The 21,756-nt window shown below is 44.1% G+C and overlaps 1 long non-coding RNA gene across 1 annotated transcript; it reads left to right on the forward strand.

Annotated features, from left to right (window-relative positions):
• The first annotated feature begins 3,365 nt into the window (after window positions 1-3,365).
• On the forward strand, window positions 3,366-4,246 carry LOC146831598 (uncharacterized). Its single transcript, XR_014961317.1, has 3 exons — window positions 3,366-3,593; window positions 3,682-3,774; window positions 3,871-4,246. It is a non-coding gene; the product is annotated as an uncharacterized LOC146831598 (long non-coding RNA).
• The last annotated feature ends 17,510 nt before the right edge of the window (window positions 4,247-21,756 follow it).

Consider the following 21,756-nt stretch of genomic DNA (forward strand, 5'->3'; position numbering starts at 1 on the left):
TGAACAAGCTGTACTTTCTAAGGGTCTGTCGTTTGTCCCAACTGCACACCCGAATTCATTCAACTTAAAGACTGAACTCCATGGCTTTTTTCGCAAGATTCGTCTTAGGTATTTCTTCAGGAACACTGAAGATAGTCCTTCCAAGTCTTTCACCGGGCTAAGGCCTCCATCCAAGTTTGTTCCACCTGCAAATGCTATGAGTAGCAGGATTTTGGCTTACGAGAGTATAGTTCTCAACGATGTTAACATTTTACTTTCGACTTACAAACACACTATACTTAACACCAGCAAGTCTGAAAAAGCTGCACTCTTAACCCTTAAAAATAACAAGGACATTGTGATCAAGTCTGCTGATAAGGGTGGAGCTATAGTGGTACAAGACACGACTGCATACAAGTCGGAGATTCTAAGGCAGTTACAAGATGGCGTCAGTTATTCCTTACTAAAATCTGATCCCACAAAGGACTTGATGGGGGAAATCCACCAAATAACTCTCGATGCCTTGAACTGTGGCTTTCTAAGCAAATTAGAATATGAATATCTGAATCAGCGACACCCACGACTACCTACCATCTATACCCTACCGAAGATACATAAGGACATCCTCCATCCTCCTGGTCGCCCTATAGTATCCGGTTGCGGTTCACTATTGGAACCTCTATGCAAATACATAGATTTTTTCCTTAAACCAATAGCGGAAGAAACAGAGACGTACCTGCGAGACACCATGCAAGTCATTGCAATGATCGACCAAAAACCATTCAACTCTAGTGAGCAGATACTTGTCACCTGCGATATCGTCTCACTATACACCAGCATCCCGCAAGAACCAGCATTGGCGGTTATGCGAGAAGTTTTGGATTTGAGACCAGCACCAACAAGGGTACCCACGGATTTCATCATAGCTCTTTTGACCATCGCTATGAAAAAGAACTTCTTTTATTTTCAAGGCAAGTATTATGTACAGACGAAAGGAGTTGCGATGGGGGCTGCTTTTGCTCCAGATTTAGCGATCCTGTATATGGACAATTTTGAAAAGCGTTTCGTCCTGAATAACAACCCATTCTCGATCCATATTAATATGTGGAAAAGATATATTGACGATATATTAATAATTTGGAATGGTGAAACTACTCAACTCAACCTGTTCCACCTATGGCTAAACCAGTGCGACCAAGATATCCAGTTCACTATACAGTCTAGTACACAGGAGATACCCTTTCTTGATTTGAAAATTTTCTATGAAGATGAGAAACTTCTAACTACCTTATATAGGAAGCCAACTGAAAGAAATTCCTTACTAAGGTACAGTAGCCACCACCCACGCGGTTTACGCGACAATCTTCCAGTCGGACAGTTCTTGCGGATCCGCAGGAACTGCACGAAGCGAACAGACTACATAACAGAGTCTGAGAACTTAATGGCCAGGTTAATCTCAAGAGGTTACCCGAAACGACTGGTGAAAAGGGCCCAAAAGAGGGCCTGGTACAACCCACGGGACATTTTGCTCTCATCCAAAAATCCCGCTACATCATTACAAAACAATAAGATGATATGTGTCACAACATTCTCCACTCGAAGTAACGCAGTGAAAAGGATCATCAACAAACATTGGAGCATTGTATCTACTGAAATTGATCAACCAAATTTACCGATGCATTCTTTTAAGAAAGCGATGAGCATAAAGGATCATGTGGTGCATTCCTTCCTTGAGGACCCAGTTGAACCGACTATCCAGTCGCTCTGGAACCTACCACCAATCATAGGTCATTTCAAATGTGGGTCATGTAAAGCGTGCCCCACAACTATGCAAGCTAAAAACTTTGAATACAAAAATCAGACCATTACATTGCAATCACATACAAATTGTAATTCCAGTAATGTCATCTACGGGATTCTGTGCCCATGTGGCCAACTATACATCGGCCAGACACAGCAAAAAGTAAAAGCAAGAATTCTGCAACACCAAAGTAGGATAAGATGCAATGTGACAGGTGCACCTCTGGTTGAACATTATCACCAACTGGGACATCGCCCAGATGAAATGCAATGGATTGTTTTGGAGAAAACCGAACTGGGACCCAGGGGAGGCAATATATCCTCTATCCTTCTCATTAGAGAGTCTAAAATGATGATTCGATTTGATACTATTCTAACGGGTTTAAACGAACAAGACCCCAGCAATGCCCAACTAGCTATTCTCAGCAATTAGTGAACACTGTCCTCTTTCTTCAGGTGTTTCAGCTCATAACCTGCTGTCAATGTCACTTTTGAACGTTTTGTCCTTTTGATCATCATATGCATATGAGTAATGTACACCTTGTATATATGACAATTTGACTTTTTTAAAATAATTTCAGCTGTCAATGTTATTTTTGAGCGTTCTGTCCTTTTTCCCATCATATGCATATGAGTAGTGTACACCATGTATATATGATAACTTGACTGTTTTCTCTCTATATGAATCAACCACTTGTCTTTGCTACATTCTAACCAGTCATTAAGATAATATCAATCTACACGAGTTCGCTTGTAGTGTTACAAACTTTGCATTTCCAAATGAATTATGCTTCTTTTATGCTTTGTATTTTTCTAATTTATGCGTTTTTATAATGTACAGATTTTTTCTCCATCAGAGCATCCCCTGGTTGTTTACATTTACTCTCTGATTACTCCGTCTGAGCGTGTAACTCTTCGAGTCACGTTTCACTCCAATATCCATAATTAACACCCCCCTTTTTTCCGCGATACCATTGTGAGTCATTTCTATTTTATTCTAGACCACGATTGCGATTAAAAAATTTTTTAACCATTAGTTTACTGACGAAGTACCCGTGATGTCTTTCTTCCATTGTACCGTCACGGACAGCATCCAGCGTCTGCACCCGTTCTAACGTCACGCGGCGGCTGCGTTCTCCATATGAGGCAGCCGGCCCGCGGTCTCAGTGTTTTGCCAGTTCCGAGTGCAGCAGACACGGACACCGTCTAAAGGTAGGGGAACCTCTCCTCTCCTCTCCCTTTCGTTTAACTTGGCCCAATTCGATATATGCATACACACGTTGGCTATTTTTATTATTCACACGAATAGCTTGCTCCTATATAAACAAGTGTCTTTGTTTCCCGTGTATTCATATTAAGTAATTGCTTAACGGGAACCACGCCACCCACCTCCGTTCTATTTGGACAAATCGATTTAAGATTCCCTACACGTTCTATTTGCTGCTTTGTTAACTGATTATTTTTCTTTTCATAACGTGCAAGCAATACCTGTCTGCAATGACGGTTCACTTTTCCATTGCTTACTCATTTTTAATCATCAGAAGTAGCGCCCGCTTCTCTGATTCTCTCGCTCCATTATGTAACAACCCAACGCACGGATGATAGGTTGGGGGACCAGGTCCTTGTGGCAGTTTATTTCTTTATTTCTCTAGCTTTGGATTACCTACTAGGTTTTTCACTAAAAGAGCACCCCTCTCCATTTACTTATAGAGGCTGATTTCCAAGTGATTTAGTTCACTCAACACGCACCGATCTACGTTGCGGCGTGTAATGATGGAGTAATCAATTCCTCCTCTGTGGTTCGACTAAGAATTGTAAGTTCCCATCTTCAGGGAGTTATACCCAACTTATCCAATGAATTGTTACTTGAATGATTCCATTGTCACCTTTAATTTGTTATAGGTGTTTATCACTCCCACCTGCCTTTGGAGCCTCTTTGCCCTTGCGCCTTCGGACGCCAAGCTGACACTGATTAGATGTCCTTTCTCCCAATTGGTAATTATGGTATAGCCTTTCCATTTCCAGCCTCGCTGCTCTTTTCTGCTTGGCTTCGCTACCCCTTTTTTTAATACTGATCGAATGTTCTTATAGGTGCCTACCCTTCCTGTCTCACCGTCCTCTCTGTCCTGAGGAAGACCCCACTCGTAAGGATCTAATCATCCTACCCTTGATGAGGGGTCGAAACGTCGACATTTCACTACGCCAGTACCTACAATAGTGCATTGAGCATTGTGTATTTTTGCTTGTATATGGCTCTTTAGGCTGTTCACTCAATTTTGCCTATGATTGATTTTCATTCTGATTATTTGGCACGATAGCAACGTGCACAGCAATTGATTTGTACAACCGTTACGAATGTTTACATGTCACTTATCCTATTACCCTACCCAACTCATCACACCCTCTCCTTCCTTGTGGCACCCTGCACTTTTGTAAATGTGTTTCTTACATGCATTCATGTGCCTGTTCCAAGTGTGATTAAACAACACTTTGATATGCTTTATTTGTTGCAATTGTTATTCTGCTGACTTTGCTCAGTTTTTCAATCTATGTATGTTCTGGGACCATATCCTTTTCTACTGTTTGTTACCCAGGTCCCAGTGACTATTGGGTTTGCCCTTTGTTCTAACTCCTGAGTGGAGAAGGCACCAGATGTATGATGAGATGTGTACAGGTGTACTGTGTGAGGGTGCAATGTGTGCCAGGCATGCCCTTGACTCCTTTGACATGTGTGCATGTCGTACTGCGCACTTGGGGTGAGCGTCACTGGCATGGCACGGACACCAACACACGGAAGTGTCCCATGATGGCCGGTACAGGGGTCATGAAACCTGACTTGTCACTACCCACAGTGCACAATGTGACTATGTCATTTATGTGTCCGGGATTTACATCAGGTTGATGTTGTAGCACCCTCAAAAGCTGCAGCCGTTGCAGCAACCAACATGTGTCTGTGTGTAGATTATCATTGCACACTGTTCCGCACACCATGCCACATGTGGTATCTGATGTGAGGTGCACATGTATGCATGGGACACGGAGTAGCGTGACAAGGCCATGTCAGCATCCTCACAAGGAATGTGTGGTGAGTCATGACATGTGCACCTTCATGGCAAGGTGTGTGGGCAGGCCTAGTGTAATGTCATGTGACCTGTGGCTCCGGTGTTCCGCTACCAGTCTCTACAATCGGCATCCTACTTCTGCTGATGTGTGGGTGTATGTCACTTCTGTCTTGCGTCTGGCTGTTCACTTGCACTGGGACACAGCTATTCCCATGGCGTGGCATGGGGAGGTTCTCAATCACCGTGTGTGGCTGGGTCTTGGAAGGAGTGTCACCTTGCATCCATACGTGTCCTGGGCATGTAGCACATGCCTGACTCCCTATGTGGCATGTGTGTATTGGCAGATTTACATGTGCTCAGTAGACATGAGTTGTTCTCGTAGTGCACTCACTCTTCCTTGTCACTTCCAAATTACTGCAGAGCGCCTCCTGTTGCCCGAAGAATTCCAGACTTGGCCACCATGCAGGAGAATGACAGGATCCGGCTCTACCGCTTCACCCAACCGTTGATTCTGGAGCTGACGGCGAGACTGGCACCACACCTGCAACCGCAGCACAGGTATCCTACGGCACTGACACCCCAGCTGAAGGTAATGGCTGCCCTACATTTCCTTGCCACGGGTACCTTCCAATATACCATAGCTCATGTTGGTGGCATGTCCCAGAGCATGTTCAGCGGTGTGCTGCATGATTTCTTGGAGGCCATGTTGATTCACCTGGATGACTTCATCAAGTTCCCAACCCCTGAACAGATGACTGAGGTCAAGCGTGGATTCTATGCCCTGGGAGGGATGCCCCATGTCATTGGGTCCATAGATGGGACACATGTAGGTTTGGTACCACCACACGCACGGGAGGTGGCGTACCGCAATCGGAAGCACTACCACTCCATCAATGCCCTTGTGGTGTGTCTGTCCAACATGGTGATTTCACATGTCTGTGCTCGTTTTCCAGGATCAGCACACGATGCCTACATCATGAGGCGTAGCGGGATGCCTGATATGATGATGCAGCTGCGCAACGAACGTGCATGTGTTGTTGGTGGGTACAGTCTGTCTGTCCTGTATTCTGTTTGGCCGAGCAGCACTACCGCTTCGCCTGTTCTAACGATATCCATGTGCTTTCCATTTAGGGGACGCTGGCTATCCCAACATGCCTTGGCTGCTGACACCTCTCCGCAACCCCATCACGCCGGCCCAGCTCCGCTACAACACCGCCCATGGCCGGACAAGGCGAGTGATAGAGAGGACGTTTGGCATGCTGAAGAGCCGATTCCGGTGCCTCCACAAGACCGGCGGCGCACTCCCATATGCCCCGGCGAAGGTCTGCAAGATCTTCATGGTCTGCTGCATGCTGCACAACATGGCAGTTGAAAGAGCTGTGCCCCTCATCCTGGATCAAGATGACGAGGACCATCCACCCGTGGAGGACGAAGGGCTTGGCAATGGGGCTAGTGATGTGGAGGATGTGGAGCCGCAAGAGGACATCCGGACTCGGCTCATACGCGACTTCTTTGCTTAGTGGTGAGTACCAGGGTCTGAGTGTGCACGCATTGGTCCCCGTGTGGCATGCGTTGTGATGTGTGTCTCCACCTGCATGTATGGCACGTGGGTCAGAGGTGTGTGTGGGTGTGTCACTGGAGTGATGGTGGCAGTGATGGTAGTATTTCCCCAGACATAATTGTGACATAGCATGTTGTCATACATACATGTGTCGAGTACATGCACATGCAAGTGGCTGTGCTTCTTGTGGCTGACTTCTTGTGTGTCTCTCTTCCCCAGGTACCTGCGCATGCCGTTTGCTGGTTGCATTGTTGTGGCACTGCTATTCCTCATGGACATGGCATCGTGGGCTGACTCAGCGTTACAGGCACGGACACGTTTGGAAGTCTCCATGGGGTAAGGGATGCATCTGGGGTGTATTGGGTGTGGCAGTTGTTCACGATGTGTGCACACTGCCCCGGTCGGGGTTTGGGTCCTCTGCAGACATGTGGCATCCCCATGGGACACGACATGCAGCTGGGTACACCTGAATAGATGGGCTGCCTGGTTGTCAGTCATCAGTGATGGGATGGTGGATTGTGATGAAGGCATCAATGTGTGTGACACTGCCCTCGGACACATCCGGTTAACATTGTCTTGACATGGCGTGGGACTTCCACATCAGCGGATGTATGGTGTATGGCAGGCTCTCCGTGAGCAGCTGTGGGTATTTAGCTATTATCCGACACTTGTGTGCCAGTTCCATGGCTATCACGCATTTGTGCTGCAGAAGGGGGGTGCCAGTGTTGGAGCCACATGTTACTCCACATGATGTGTTCATGTGTACTTCAAGTTGCCTCTGCAATCCCAAACACATGACTATTAAAGGTGTCCCTATGCCTCCAAGGTGCCTCTTCTCAGTCAATGCTGGTGTGTTGGCACGGTGCATCCTGCATGTCTGGCATGGTATTCCCTGATTGTGGCTTTGTGTCAATGTGTCGAGTGGCAAGATGCAAGCTGTGTGTGTGGGCTGAGACTGTGTAATGGGCATGATGTCCATGACTGTGTGGGTATTGTGACATGTGCCATCCCCATGCATCCAACGTTATCCATGACCCCATTCTCTGCATCCACCGGACTCAAGCTTGCAGGACATGGTTCTGCCACCTGTCTACACGTACCTGGGTGCCCCCCAGGACACGGGCCAGGATCCCTGACCTCTGCGCATGACTGTTGCTGTACTCAATGTGTCTGTCAGCACGGTTGTTCGGCCACCCCCTCAGCTGGTTCTGACCATCACGGGTGTGTATGGTGCTCCATGTCTGTCTTGCCTAGAAAACTGTGACCCATGTGTCCTGTGCCAGACTCAGGCCCCAGGGTGTGGATGGTTGAAGTGAACAGATGACTCAGGCATGTTTAGACTGTACAAGACACATGTTAGGTAATAATGCTACCAGCAGGCATCTACTCTTAATAGTGTGATTTATTATTGGGGGGGGGGGGCCAAGTGAGGGCCTTTCCGGGATTAGGGAATCCAAAGTTCAGTAGGGGAGTTGGTGTCCTTGCCATTGGAAATCCTCAGAGTCCATGCCACAGTCTTTGTCAACATTGGTCAGCCAGTGACCAGCAGGGCCATGTGGCAGAGAATGTCTCTTGATGCTGTGATGCTGTTGCTCCAGTGGGCCAGGTGCCAGGCCAGGTGTCCTGGGAGATGGTGATGTAGCAGCCACCCTCACGGTCCTTTCCGTGGACGACCCGGCTTCCTGCGGGGAACCTCAGCAGCAGGCCGTGACGACGTCTGGGATGCTCCGTCGGATGTTTCCTCCTCCTCCTCATGATCCCTCCCTGTGGGTGGTGATGTTCTCCGCCTTCTGGCACAGGGAGGGTCGGCCATGGTGTCGGCCATCCGACGGAGTTCAGCGTGAATCCCCTGGGACGCCGTCACTTGCTCAGCCTGTCTGTCCTCCATCCTCCGTTGGTGTAGCTGTAGACAGGCTATTAGCTCCGCATGTTGCTGGGCCTGCTGGACCTTGATCCCCTCGAGGACGGACACAACCTGGGCCATGCCCGTGGTGTCCTGCCGGTATGAGTCCAGGATGTTACGGACATGGGAAAATACCGGATCCCCAGCCAACTGGTCAGGCTCGCGCCTCCGCCGCTCTCCACTCCCACCACCCCTGCCCACTTGCGTCTGGCCTGCACTTGTGGGCACATGGGGTCTCCGGGACCCCTGAGGGGTGGCATTGGCGTTGTCGCCTGCCTCCTCCTGGGTGCCCGGGACACCGTGTCCCTCCTGGCGAGCCTGGCTGCATTGTGGTGTTGGGGCAGGGATCCTGGGTGTCTCCTGGGATGTGGCAGGAGTGGGGGTGGTGGTTGGCACGGTTGTACCTGACGCAGGTGCTGCAGGTGGTTGGACACCAGAGGGGCCAGGTCGGTCGGGGTCGTCCGCAGAGTGGTGAGAGTGGTCGCTGCCGGTGGGATCGGTCTCCTGCAGATCCGGGTCCTGTGAGTGTTCCCCCCCAGTGTTGGGGGGTGCAGCACGACGTTGACCTGTGTGTGAGAGAGACAATGTTACTTTTGATCCATGCAACATCCATGTTGCATCCGTTACAAAGTTGGCACATTTCCTCTTGGAATTAGGATCTGTCTTGCATTCCACTCACAGTGCACTTGTGCATGTGTGTGTCCCTTGGGCACCAATTTGGCTCCTTTAACTATGTGTGGCACAGTCTTACTTGCTGCGTCAAGTGTGACTGCAGTCAGCAGTGGAGTGTGCATGTGTGCCGAGCTATGCGTTTGCGCCTTCCTTGTAGCACTGTACATGTGCACATGGAGTGGATCCACACACTCATATGATGCAGGTGGCTGTCCTTGTGCTCGTGTACAGGTTGTAACATGGCCCTGCGTTTTGCCATGATGAAGAGGGGGGGTTCTGGCACTGGGCACCCTTGTCTACATGCACGCAGTCCACCTGCTGACGAGCAGACATTCCCACACACCAAAGGACTGATTTGCTCTCCCTGTGTCTCCCTCCTTCTCTGTCCCCCTCTCCCTCCCTCTCTGTCCCCCTCTCCCTCCCTCTGTGTCCCCCTCTCCCTCCCTCTGTGTCCCCCTCTCCCTCCCTCTGTGTCCCCCTCTCCCTCCCTCTGTGTGTCAGCCTCCTCCCTCTGTCCATCTTCCTGTGTCTCCCTCCCTCTCTGTCCCCCTCTCCCTCCCTCTGTGTGTCAGCCTCCTCCCTCTGTCCATCTTCCTGTGTCTCCCTCCCTCTGTGTCCCCCTCTCCCTCCCTCTGTGTGTCAGCCTCCTCCCTCTGTCCATCTTCCTGTGTCTCCCTCCCTCTGTGTCCCCCTCTCCCTCCCTCTGTGTGTCAGCCTCCTCCCTCTGTCCATCTTCCTGTGTCTCCCTCCCTCTCAGTCCCCCTCTCCCTCCCTCTGTGTCCCCCTCTCCCTCCCTCCGTGTGTCACCCTCTGTCACCTTGGCCCAGCTTCCTGGGCACACACTGTTAGCAGATCTTTGAGTGGCCCTTGGCCTGTTGATGTGAGTTTGTTTCTGATCTCCAGGCACCCATTTTGTCTGCTGTGTGTCTGTGCGCTGCTGCTGTGGTGGTGTGTGCTGCCACTCTTTCACACTGTTGGCTGTTCATTAGCTGCTGGCATGTGCAAAACAGTGCCTTCACCCCCATGTGTTGATGCAAGGCATCCGCCATTTGCTGGCAAGTCATTCCTGTGTTGGGACACAGTGTTTGTCTGGCTGTGACCTAGGCCATATGGGCAGAGGGCATTGTTGTCTGCTTTGGAGTCGCACTATGTGATTCTTGGTGCCCACACTCCCGCCATCCGGGTTACCGTGTCATGTGTTGTTGTCTTCTGTGGCCTGTGACTTGACATTGTCCAGCTGGGTGCATGGGGCATGGTGGCAGCAGTGGCATGTGCCTGCTCATGGAGTGTGGTTGAGTAATGCGATGGCTTGTGGTGGTTGCGTGCCTGTTAGTAATTTTGTTTGTGGTTGCAGTTCCCCCCATGTGAGGTGCGTTGTTTGTGTACTCACCCGGGTCTCGGAGTCCTTCTACTCCTTCAACTGCCTCCACCGGCAGTATGGCCATCACCCTCTCCTCCCAGGGATGGTACTGTACGGGTCTGCGGGAGGGCCCTCCTCCGGTGGCGTTGGCCTGGTCGTGTTCCTCCTGTCTCTTGGCTCTGACCCTCCTCCGCAGATCGTACCACCTGTTCTGGCAATCCTGCTTGGTCCTCCTGGTGTCCGCAACAGCATTCACAGCATCGACGATGGTCTGCCACATGGCTGTTTTGGCTGCCTGGCTGGTGCTTCTGACCAATGTTCCAAAGATCTGTGGCTCGACTCTGAGGATTTGATCAACAAGGACCTCCAACTCTCGGTGACTGAACTTTGGATTCTTGGTAGTGGGCATGGTGAGGGGTGTGGGTGGGGATGGTGTGGGTGTGGGGGTGTGTGGATGTTGGGGGGGGTGTGGATGGTTGTGTGTGTGTGTGAATGTGATGAGAGGGTGTTTGTGAGGGTGGTCGTGTGAAGGTGTGCAAGTGTAAGATGTGGTGTCGCTTGTAGTCTGGTTCTGTGGTGTCTGGCAGCAGTGGGTCTGTTGCAAAGGCTCATGGTTTGTGTGTGTGGGCCCTTTTTATTGGTCCATGGGTGGGTGTGGCAGTGTTTGAATTTTGGGTGGGTGTGTTATAAGGAGTGGTGGTGTATTGGGCCTCTGTTTGTTTTTGACAGTTGCAGGTCAGTGATTGTGTTATTTTAGTGGTTGTTGGCCATGTTTAGTGGCTGTGTGCCTTTCGAATGGTGTATTGTTGAGTTGTTTTGTTTTGTCCTTGTTGTGTACGTGCGTTTTGAGCGTGTGTACGGTGTGTACATGGGCCATTTGGTTGTACGATTTGGTCCTTGTGTGTGGCTTTGCACGACTCGTACATGCGGTTGTGATGTTGGGGCATGGGGTGCGCTCCGTACTTAGGAGGTTGTGTTGGGGGTGCGCCAGGAACGTACTGGGGTGGGGGTACGACTGGAACGTACTGGGGTGTACATAGACGGTGGTACGACACGTACTGGGGTGGGGGGGTGTACATTGACGGTGGTACGACACGTACTGGGGTGGGGGTACGACTGGAACGTACTGGGGTGTACATGGACGGTGGTACGACACGTACAGGGGTGGGGGGGTGTACATTGACGGTGGTACGACACGTACTGGGGTGGGGGTACGACTGGAACGTACTGGGGTGTACATGGACGGTGGTACGACACGTACAGGGGTGGGGGGGTGTACATTGACGGTGGTACGACACGTACAGGGGTGGGGGGGTGTACATTGACGGTGGTACGACACGTACTGGGGTGGGGGTACGACTGGAACGTACTGGGGTGTACATGGACGGTGGTACGACACGTACAGGGGTGGGGGGGTGTACATTGACGGTGGTACGACACGTACAGGGGTGGGGGGGTGTACATTGACGGTGGTACGACACGTACTGGGGTGGGGGTACGACTGGAACGTACTGGGGTGTAGGTAGACGGGGCTGTGACACGTACTGGGGTGGGGGTGTGGCTCGAACGTACTGGGGTGTAGGTACACGGGGGGTACGACACGTACTGGGGTGGGGGTGCAACTGGAACGTACTGGGGTGTACATAGACGGTGGTACGACACGTACAGGGGTGGGGGGGTTTACATTGACGGTGGTACGACACGTACTGGGTGGGGGTACGACTGGAACGTACTGGGGTGTACATGGACGGTGGTACGACACGTACAGGGGTGGGGGGGGTGTACATGGACGGTGGTACGACACGTACTGGGGTGGGGGGGTGTACATTGACGGTGGTACGACACGTACTGGGGTGGGGGTACGACTGGAACGTACTGGGGTGTACATGGACGGTGGTACGACACGTACAGGGGTGGGGGGGTGTACATTGACGGTGGTACGACACGTACTGGGGTGGGGGTACGACTGGAACGTACTGGGGTGTACATGGACGGTGGTACGACACGTACAGGGGTGGGGGGGTGTACATTGACGGTGGTACGACACGTACAGGGGTGGGGGGGTTTACATTGACGGTGGTACGACACGTACAGGGGTGGGGGGGTTTACATTGACGGTGGTACGACACGTACTGGGGTGGGGGTACGACTGGAACGTACTGGGGTGTACATAGACGGGTGGGGGTATACATATACGGGGGGTACGTGTCGGACGTACGGGGGCTGGGGGGAGTGTTGGGCGCGTATGCGGGCACATGTCTCCATGGTTGCTATTGGTGTTCGGTGCGGACAGTGTTTTTTCCATACGGTTGTAGGCTCGGACGCACGGGATGGATCGTGATTCCTCGGTCGGACTTGGATTTTTACGTTTGTAAGGTAAATCGTCCGAGGACGTGTCGGACACATTTTCCGACCCGAGGACGTGTGGGGAATGATTCCCGGTGCGGGTCGTATGGACTTTTTACCATGCGAATCGTGATTGCCAGTTCGTACGGCATTTGTACGATTCGTACGGTAAAAAGACCCGATACGAGTCGCACGGGGGAATTTTTTGCCGGATCGTGATCGGCACCTTAGTGGCACAGGAGCTGGAAGGGGATGCAGTCTGCGATGAGGCCTGTACAATGATATAAAATCTGCCATAAATAAATCAAGACTGAGTTCTGAAAGTGTAACCTACTCGACTGCAGTGTATGCCCGAGGCAGCGGTCAGCGCGGGCCAACGGCTGTTCAGCGAGCTCCTTCTGGAACACATGACATTGAAATGGCATGTGGGAGTGACTTGTGGTTGACGGAGGTCGAAGCACCAGAGCTGAGCGGGTGTTCAGTCAGCGACGATGACGTGTCCTGCCTGGTACGGACTGCATTGGATTGGTGTGAGGCCTGCTGGACCGCAGTGTAGGCCGAAGACATAGTAATCAAGGGCCCACAGACGGATGTATGACGTTACAACGCATGCTATTACAACGCCTACCATTACAAACCATTTTTAACAAGGCAAATACTACTACAACGCTTTACTTTACAACGAATACTTTTACAACGCAAAACCTATTAAAATACTTAAAAGTGCTGTTACAACGAAAACTATTACAACGCATACCATTACAACGCGAAAAAAATATTTTTTAAATAAAAAGTACAATAAAATCTGGCACGGGATGCAGGGAAATTAGGGGTTTTAGGGTGGGGAAGTGTATTAAAATGTGGAGAAAAACTGTACGTAAATCTACTCAAATGCATTACAAAATGAATACCCGAGTATTAAAATTAATACTCGAGTATTAAAATTAATACTCCAAATCCCCCCTAAAATTCCGTTTTCACACATTTCAAAATTTTACACAAAGAACGAAAAATTTAACAACAGTTCATACACATTTTTATCATGATTACATCGGAAAGTAAGTAAACAGAGTAAAACAGAAGACACATACACATAGGCGCCATTTTATCAATCTCACTTGTAAAACTTGTCCTACAACACTTTCTATAAAAACAATAGCAAAAGACATGTTCCAAAATGGATGCCAAAACGGAACAAATGAATGAAAACAATACATTTTTAAATGCTTTTTTAAATTATCATTTTCCACAGTAAAATAAAGTATAATAAAAAACACACCTAATGCAGTTTTTAAAAAAATTAATAGTGACACTGAAAAAACATTATAAATACCAGGAAGACACCATTTTGCAATCAGTTGATTATCAACTACCAGAGAGACCAGACGTCAAAACCTGACCCTCTGTCACCTCCACTGCGACCTCCACTGAGAGAGCACTGAATTCGTTTGGAAAAGCATTATTAGTTTGCAACTACTAGTAAGTCACTAAAATATTTTAACACCTTGCTTTAGCGTAAAATATGTTTGCTTTCCATACAAAACATGTTTTTAAAATTTTTATATTAACTTATAAAATGTACTGTTTCTAATTTGTTATCACTAAAAATATATACCAACATAAAACAACTACTTTCTTTTCCAAAAACAGAAACTTGTTATTTTTCCATATTCAAGAATTTGTGTACCTAATTTTGCATCACCACAACGAAATCGACTCACCTTTAATATTGTGAAGGTAAAAGTAATTTAATTGTAATTATTTTACTTTAAAAATATATTTTTAGCATTAGCAAAAGTGTTGTATGGTAAAGGGGATAATAATAATTTTTTACACATTCACACTGCATCGTAAACGAAATTATGAGATGGTGCAGGGGTAACAATTACTAATATGACTTCAGTTAGGTACTGCATTAGAAAAAGCGTTTCATGTTACTGGGGTAACTATTACTATTGTAAGTCCCAGAATGTTCAGCAGTAGAGTCATTGAGTGATGGTGTAGGGGTATCCATTATTACTCTTATTTAATAATGCATAGAAAGTGTATTATGTTTTGCTTTACCAATAGTTACTCATACTCATTTGTCATGCAGCACCATGAAAAGTATGTTATGTGATGTAGAGTGAAATAAAATATCAGATTTACAATTTTTTTTTTTTTTTCTGTTTTAAGCAACGTTGGCTAAGTAACATTAATTTATAATTTTTTTTTTCATTTCCACAGTAAATCGGTTGCAACTTTGTGGATTAAAACAATTTAAAAAATAACTTAATCCTGCAGCCAGCAGTACCAAAAAGCCACGAAAACAATCAACAACAGGAAAAGGTATTTTCAATTTTCAGTGTTATAATTTCCACAATGTAATAGTCATTCCTTTTGCTATTGTTACTCCAGTAAAGTGCAGAAGTAGGGTAAGTGATGGATAGTGTAGGGGTACAATTTACTATTCTAACTCCAGGAAGGTGCAGCAGAAGGGAAAGTGTTGGATGGTGTAGGGGTACATTTTTCAATTCTAACTCCAGGAAGGTGCAGTAGTTGGGAAACTGTTATGTACTATTAGTTATATTCAATGTCATAATTTTTAAAAGTTATTCAAAATTTGCATTTGTCAACAACGTTAAGTTATTTTATTTTCTCTTTTTTTTTTCCCAGACAATTGTTTGTATCTTTGCTGTACGATTCAGTCCATCACATAATTGACAACTCCAGCCAACAGGCCAATTCCACTTCAGAAGCCTCACCAAGGAAAGCAATTACAAAAAAGACAAGGTATTTTTTTACAGCATTGTATTTAAACCATCAATATGTTAGGCAAACCATTTACTTGTTATTGTTGATATAATCCCAAAATATATAACATAAGAGTTGCAGTTGAAATAATTTTTTTTTCTAACTCCAGGTTGGTGCAGCAGTAGGGAAAGAGTTGAATGGTGTAGGGGTATAATTTACTATTCTAACTCCAGGAAGGTGCACAGTAGGGAAAGTGTTGTATGGTGTAGGGGTATAATTTACTATTCCAACTCCAGGAAGGTGCAGCAGTAGGGAAAGTGTTGGATGGTGTTGGGGTGCAATTTACTATTCTCACTCCAGGAAGGTGCTGCAGTAGGGAAAGTGTTGGATGGTGTAGGGGTGCAATTTACTATTCCAACTCCAGGAAGGTGCAGCAGTAGGGAAAGTGTTGGATAGTGTAGGGGTGCAATTTACTATTCCAACTCCAGGAAGGTGCAGCAGTAGGGAAAGTGTTGGATGGTCTAGGGGTGCAATTTACTATTCCAACTCCAGGAAGGTGCAGCAGTAGGGAAAGTGTTGGATGGTGTAGGGGTATAATTTACTATTCTAACTCCAGGAAGGTGCAGCAGTAGGGAAAAAGTCATGTACTATTAGTTATATTGAATATCATATTTTCAAAAAGTTATTTAAAATTTGCATTTGTCAACAACGTTCAGTTTTCTCATTTTCTCCTTTTTTCACTTTTCAAGACAATTGTTTTTGTTGTACGATTCCGTCCAACACATAAGTGTCAACTCCAGCCATCAAGCCAATTCCACTTCAGAAGCCTCACCAAGGAAACCAATTCCAAAAAAACAAGGTATTTTTAAACAGCATTGTATTTAAACCATCATTTTGTAAGACAAACCATTTACTTATTAATGTTAAAATAATCCCAAAATGTATAACATAAGGGTTTCAGTTTGAAGAAGTTTTTTTTCTAACTTCAGGAAGGTGCAGCAGTAGGGAAATTGTTGGATGGTGTAGGGGTACAATTTACTATTCTAACTCCAGGAAGGTGCAGCAGTAGGGAAAGTGTTGGATGGTGTTGGGGTTTAATTTACTATTCTAACTCCAGGAAGGTGCAGCAGTAGGGAAAGTGTTGGATGGTGTAGGGGTATAATTTACTATTCTAACTCCAGGAAGGTGCAGCAGTAGGGTAAGTGTTGGATGGTCTAGGGGTATAATTTACTATTCCAACTCCAGGAAGGTGCAGCAGTAGGGAAAGTGTTGGATGGTGTAGGGGTACCATTTACTATTCTAACTCCAGGAAGGTGCAGCAGTAGGGTAAGTGTTGGATGGTGTAGGGGTGCAATTTACTATTCTAACTCCAGGAAGGTGCAGCAGTAGGGAAAGTGTTGGATGGTGTAGGGGTATAATTAACTATTCTAACTCCAGGAAGGTGCAGCAGTAGGGAAAGTGTTGGATGGTGTAGGGGTATAATTAACTATTCTAACTCCAGGAAGGTGCAGCAGTAGGGAAAGTGTTGGATGGTGTAGGGGTGCAATTTACTATTCTAACTCCAGGAAGGTGCAGCAGTAGGGAAAGTGTTGGATGGTGTTGGGGTGCAATTTACTATTCTCACTCCAGGAAGGTGCTGCAGTAGGGAAAGTGTTGGATGGTGTAGGGGTGCAATTTACTATTCCTACTCCAGGAAGGTGCAGCAGTAGGGAAAGTGTTGGATGGTATAGGGGTGCAATTTACTATTCCAACTCCAGGAAGGTGCAGCAGTAGGGAAAGTGTAGGATGGTGTAGGAATCCAATTTACTATTCTAACTCCAGGAAGGTGCAGCAGTAGGGAAAGTGTTGGATGGTCTAGGGGTATAATTTACTATTCTAACTCCAGGAAGGTGCTGCAGTAGGGAAAGTGTTGGATGGTGTAGGGGTGCAATTTACTATTCCAACTCCAGGAAGGTGCAGCAGTAGGGAAAGTGTTGGATGGTTTAGGGGTACCATTTACTATTCTAACTCCAGGAAGGTGCAACAGTAGGGAAAGTGTGGGAAGTTGTAAGGGTAACATTTGAGGTATAGCATTTACTTTTTCATCCTAATTTGTTTTTCTTCTCTTCTCTTTTCAGATAATGTCTAGTCTTGAAACTGCGAAGTACATTAAATCCAGGAAGGGAAAAAATTTATTAAACCATGGAGGATACATATATAGTAAGGAAAGAATAAGTTTTCCTAGAAATCATTGGAGGTGTGTGCAATACTACACTACCCATTGCAGTGGCAGAGCGGTTACTCTTGATAATTTAGTTGTGAAAACAACAGAACATAACCACTCTGCCTCTGCAATGGAGGTAGAAATAAGAGAAACAGTTAACGAAATGAAAGCTATTGCAAGCACCTCCAATGATTCTACAGGATCCATTTTAAGAGAGGTTGCACAGCATGTCCCCAGTCATGTTGCTAGTAACATGCCTATAATTCTTAATTTGAGAAGAATTATTCAAAGACAAAAGCAGGCAAGTAACATTCAATTATCTACACCACATTCTTTCTCTGACATTAGAATTCCACATGATCTTTCTATTTCTTTTTCTGATGAACCTTTCCTTCTGCATGACAACGAAAACCCTCAGAAACGAATTCTCATTTTTAGTACCCCACGTAACCTTGCAAAGTTAGAAAGTAGTGAAATTTGGATGATGGATGGGACGTTTAAAAGTACACCCCATCCTTTCACTCAAATTTACACTATACATGCCAAAATTAACAATAATGTAATCCCCTTAGTATATAGTTTGCTACCTGATAAGACTTCTGCAACATACACTGAACTTTTATCAGTGATTAAAAGTAAAACATCTCAAAGTCCTAGGAAAATAATTATTGATTTTGAATTGAGCATGATCAATGTGATCAATAAAACGTACACGGATACCCAAATTCAGGGATGTTTTTTTCATTTTTCCCAGGCATTTTGGCGTAAATTACAGAAAACATCCCTAGTTGCAGAATATTCTCGTGATAGCAAACTACAATTTGAACTAAAAAAATTAACAGCACTTTGTTTTGTTGCTCCCGATAGTGTGGACGAGTACTACACTGCAATTATAGAATCTGTTTATTATACAAGTAACGAAGAAAAATTGGCACCCATTCTAAATTATTTCGAGGACACATGGATTGGGCACCTAAGCAGATCGGGTCGCAGGAGGAAGCCACGATTCCATGTGGAGTGGTGGAACTGCTACACGAGTTGTTTAGAGGGAGAAGCAAAAACAAACAATGCCATTGAGGGATGGCATAACTCCTTCAACCACACAATTGGCAAACCTCATCCAAACTTCTACTCTTTCTTGGAAACTTTGAAGAAGGAGCAAAGTTTTCAAGAAATGAGAATAGCCCAAACACTTGCAGGTAGTCTAAACCCACGAGTAACTGTCAAAACAAAGGAAATGTCTGAGAGACTATTGGCTATTGTACAACAATTTTCGTTGTGTGTGGCTATAGACTACCTGGAAAATCTTTCTAACATTCTTTCTTTCTAAAATTAGTTTTGTACTTACTTTCTTGCTTTGCTTCAAATTTAAATATTTTTAAATTACAATTGGCATACAATGTTTTTTCTAATAATTTTTTCAAACATACAAGTCGGGTCCTTTTTTTTTTTTTTTTTTTTCCAAATCAACATTTATAGCAAAACTACCAATGTGATCAAATCTACTGTTCCATAGTATTGGACCAATTTTTCAACAACCAAACGCCATTAGTTTAATTTCAGAAAACTTCTTTATTAAATTACCGGCCTAAAAATTCTCCAAAAAACAAACTACTCAAAATTGTACAAGTCAAGCCATTATCCAAAATGCACATTGCTGCATAAACACCAATTTATATTCAATCATTTTTTTCCAAAATTTACGAATACGCTATTATTTTTCTCTTAGAAATGAAGATCAAAATCACTATTTTTAGTTCCGAAGTAAAGAAATAAACTTTGTGAACAGTAACTTACAATAATTTTACAGTTACATACATTTTTGTAATGAACCAATTCCTTTGCGCGACCCGACATAGGCATACATTAATGACATAAATGTGGACATGATTTAAAACATTTACAATATCAATTAGTTTTTCCGCAACCTCTCCTTATTCTTTTCTTACTATATATGTATCACTATTAAAGGTTTAATCTATAATTAAAAGTGAAAATGTTTCCTACCTGGACGCAGATCAGCTTCCTGCTGCTTCCTCCTCCGATGCTCTTCAAAATGGCGCATTACGTCGACGCTCACGTCATGACGTCATCGCGCGCTTCAATGTTTATAACGGACTACTTTATTTATTTAATCTGTAAATAAATGTTTATAAATGTAATTAAATTATTTCTATGTTTTCTTTAAAATGTACAATATGTTCCAAAAATCAATAAAAATATGGTTTATTTTTTAAGTTTGTTTCAATAAAGAAATATTTTATAAACAATATTTGTTTACTGTTATTATTTTTTACAATTGTAATTTAATCATGTAAAATGTTATTTTTTAAATATAAATTTACTAAATATGTTCCTTACCTCGACTCTATTTTCTTTTTCCTTCCAAACTTGCACATTCTTCTCTTTCTGATCCTTCTTTTCTTGTTCCGCGGGTTGTATATTCTGAAGCTGCCAAAATAAATGAAGGACAAATAAGCTCATAGACTTCAATGCAAAAGCGTGGGAACTTTTTTTTAAAGTAAGTTCTATTTTCTTTCTTCTATTTTCTTTTGGTTTAATTTTTTTTTAAATACATTTCTAATTACTCTATTAATATTATAAATAATTTTAGTTTTTTATCTTTTATTTTTTTATAACATTTCTCTTATTTTATATTATAATACTCCAAATGTACTTTTATTTTTTTTTTAATTTTTTAACAATCATTACACTTTATATAAGAAGGTTAAAAATACTCAAGTATTAATGTTTTATAATACTATTATTATAATAATTTTTTTTTTTAATTTTTAATTAATGCTCTAGTATTAATAATTTATAATAATTATAATTTTTAGATTTATTACATATTTATTTAAAAATAAAATTACTCAAGTATTATTTTCTCATAATACAAATCATTTATTAATAAAATTATCTTTTTTAAATTTAACTTAAAAAATACTCTTTTATTTTTTTTAAATACTCAAGTATTAATCTTTCATAATACTAATTTTTTAAGAATTTTTTTTTTATATTTTTTACTAATGCTCTAGTATTAATATTTTATAATAATTCAATTTTTAAATTATTAATATATTTAAATTTAAAAAAAAACTCACGTTTTTTTTTATAATAATTCTATTTTAAAATTATTTACATATTTAAATACAATAAAAAATACTCCAGTATTAATTTCTCAAAAGACAAAACATTTATTATTAAATTTATATTTATTTAATTTTACTTAATAAAAACTCTTTGAAATTAGAAAAATACTCAAGTATTAATCTTTTATTTAATTTTTCTAAATTAAAAAATAAATTATACTCAATAATTACTCTTTCATATTTATCAAATATAGTATTTATTATAAATTATACAATATTTTTTAAATTTTTTACAAAACTCAATATTCTTAAAAAAATAGCGTTGTAATAGTATATGCGTTGTAAAAGTACTTACCATATAACAGCATGCGTTGTAAATGCATGCGTTGTAAATGCATGCGTTGTAAAGGCTTTTGCAATGTATGCGTTGTAATGGTATATGCGTTGTAAAAGTACTTACCATATAACAGCATGCGTTGTAAATGCATGCGTTGTAAAAGCTTTTGCGTTGTAAAAAATGCGTTGTAATAGCATAGCGTTGTAAAAGTTGCGTTGTAAAGGTTGTTTCCTGTTGCCCTGACGCCACTTCAAAATACCCTTGAGTCACTCTATAGTGCTCATAACAGACCTAAAAATGCCACACTCACTTACAATGCATATACTGCGAACACAGGACTTAGAAGTGTCCCATAACGTGCATTCATTCTCTACCAACTCATCATTCACTTAGAAGAACAACTTGGGGGCAGATTGGTCATAGTGCTGCATTGCCCTTGTGTCAGATTTACCAAGCAATGGAAGACCACCTTGCGTGGCCCTCTGGTGCTTGGCAATCTGGAGTAAGCTGCCTTGCGTTACTCTGCCTTGAGAAGGTGTTTCATGGGTGGAGCTTGGGTGTCATGGCTTGAAGATGACTCTGGAGGGGAAAGATCCTTAAAATGATTAAGAAGCGATGAACATGCATATATAAGCAGCTCGAGCAACATGCTCATAACACAATGGTGAGGAGTGCAGTAAACCCTCTAGTCTGTAAACAGTCTGCCAC

The sequence above is a fragment of the Triturus cristatus genome, chromosome 5_1, assembly GCF_964204655.1.
Source record: "Triturus cristatus chromosome 5_1, aTriCri1.1, whole genome shotgun sequence".
Lineage (NCBI taxonomy): Eukaryota > Metazoa > Chordata > Amphibia > Caudata > Salamandridae > Triturus > Triturus cristatus.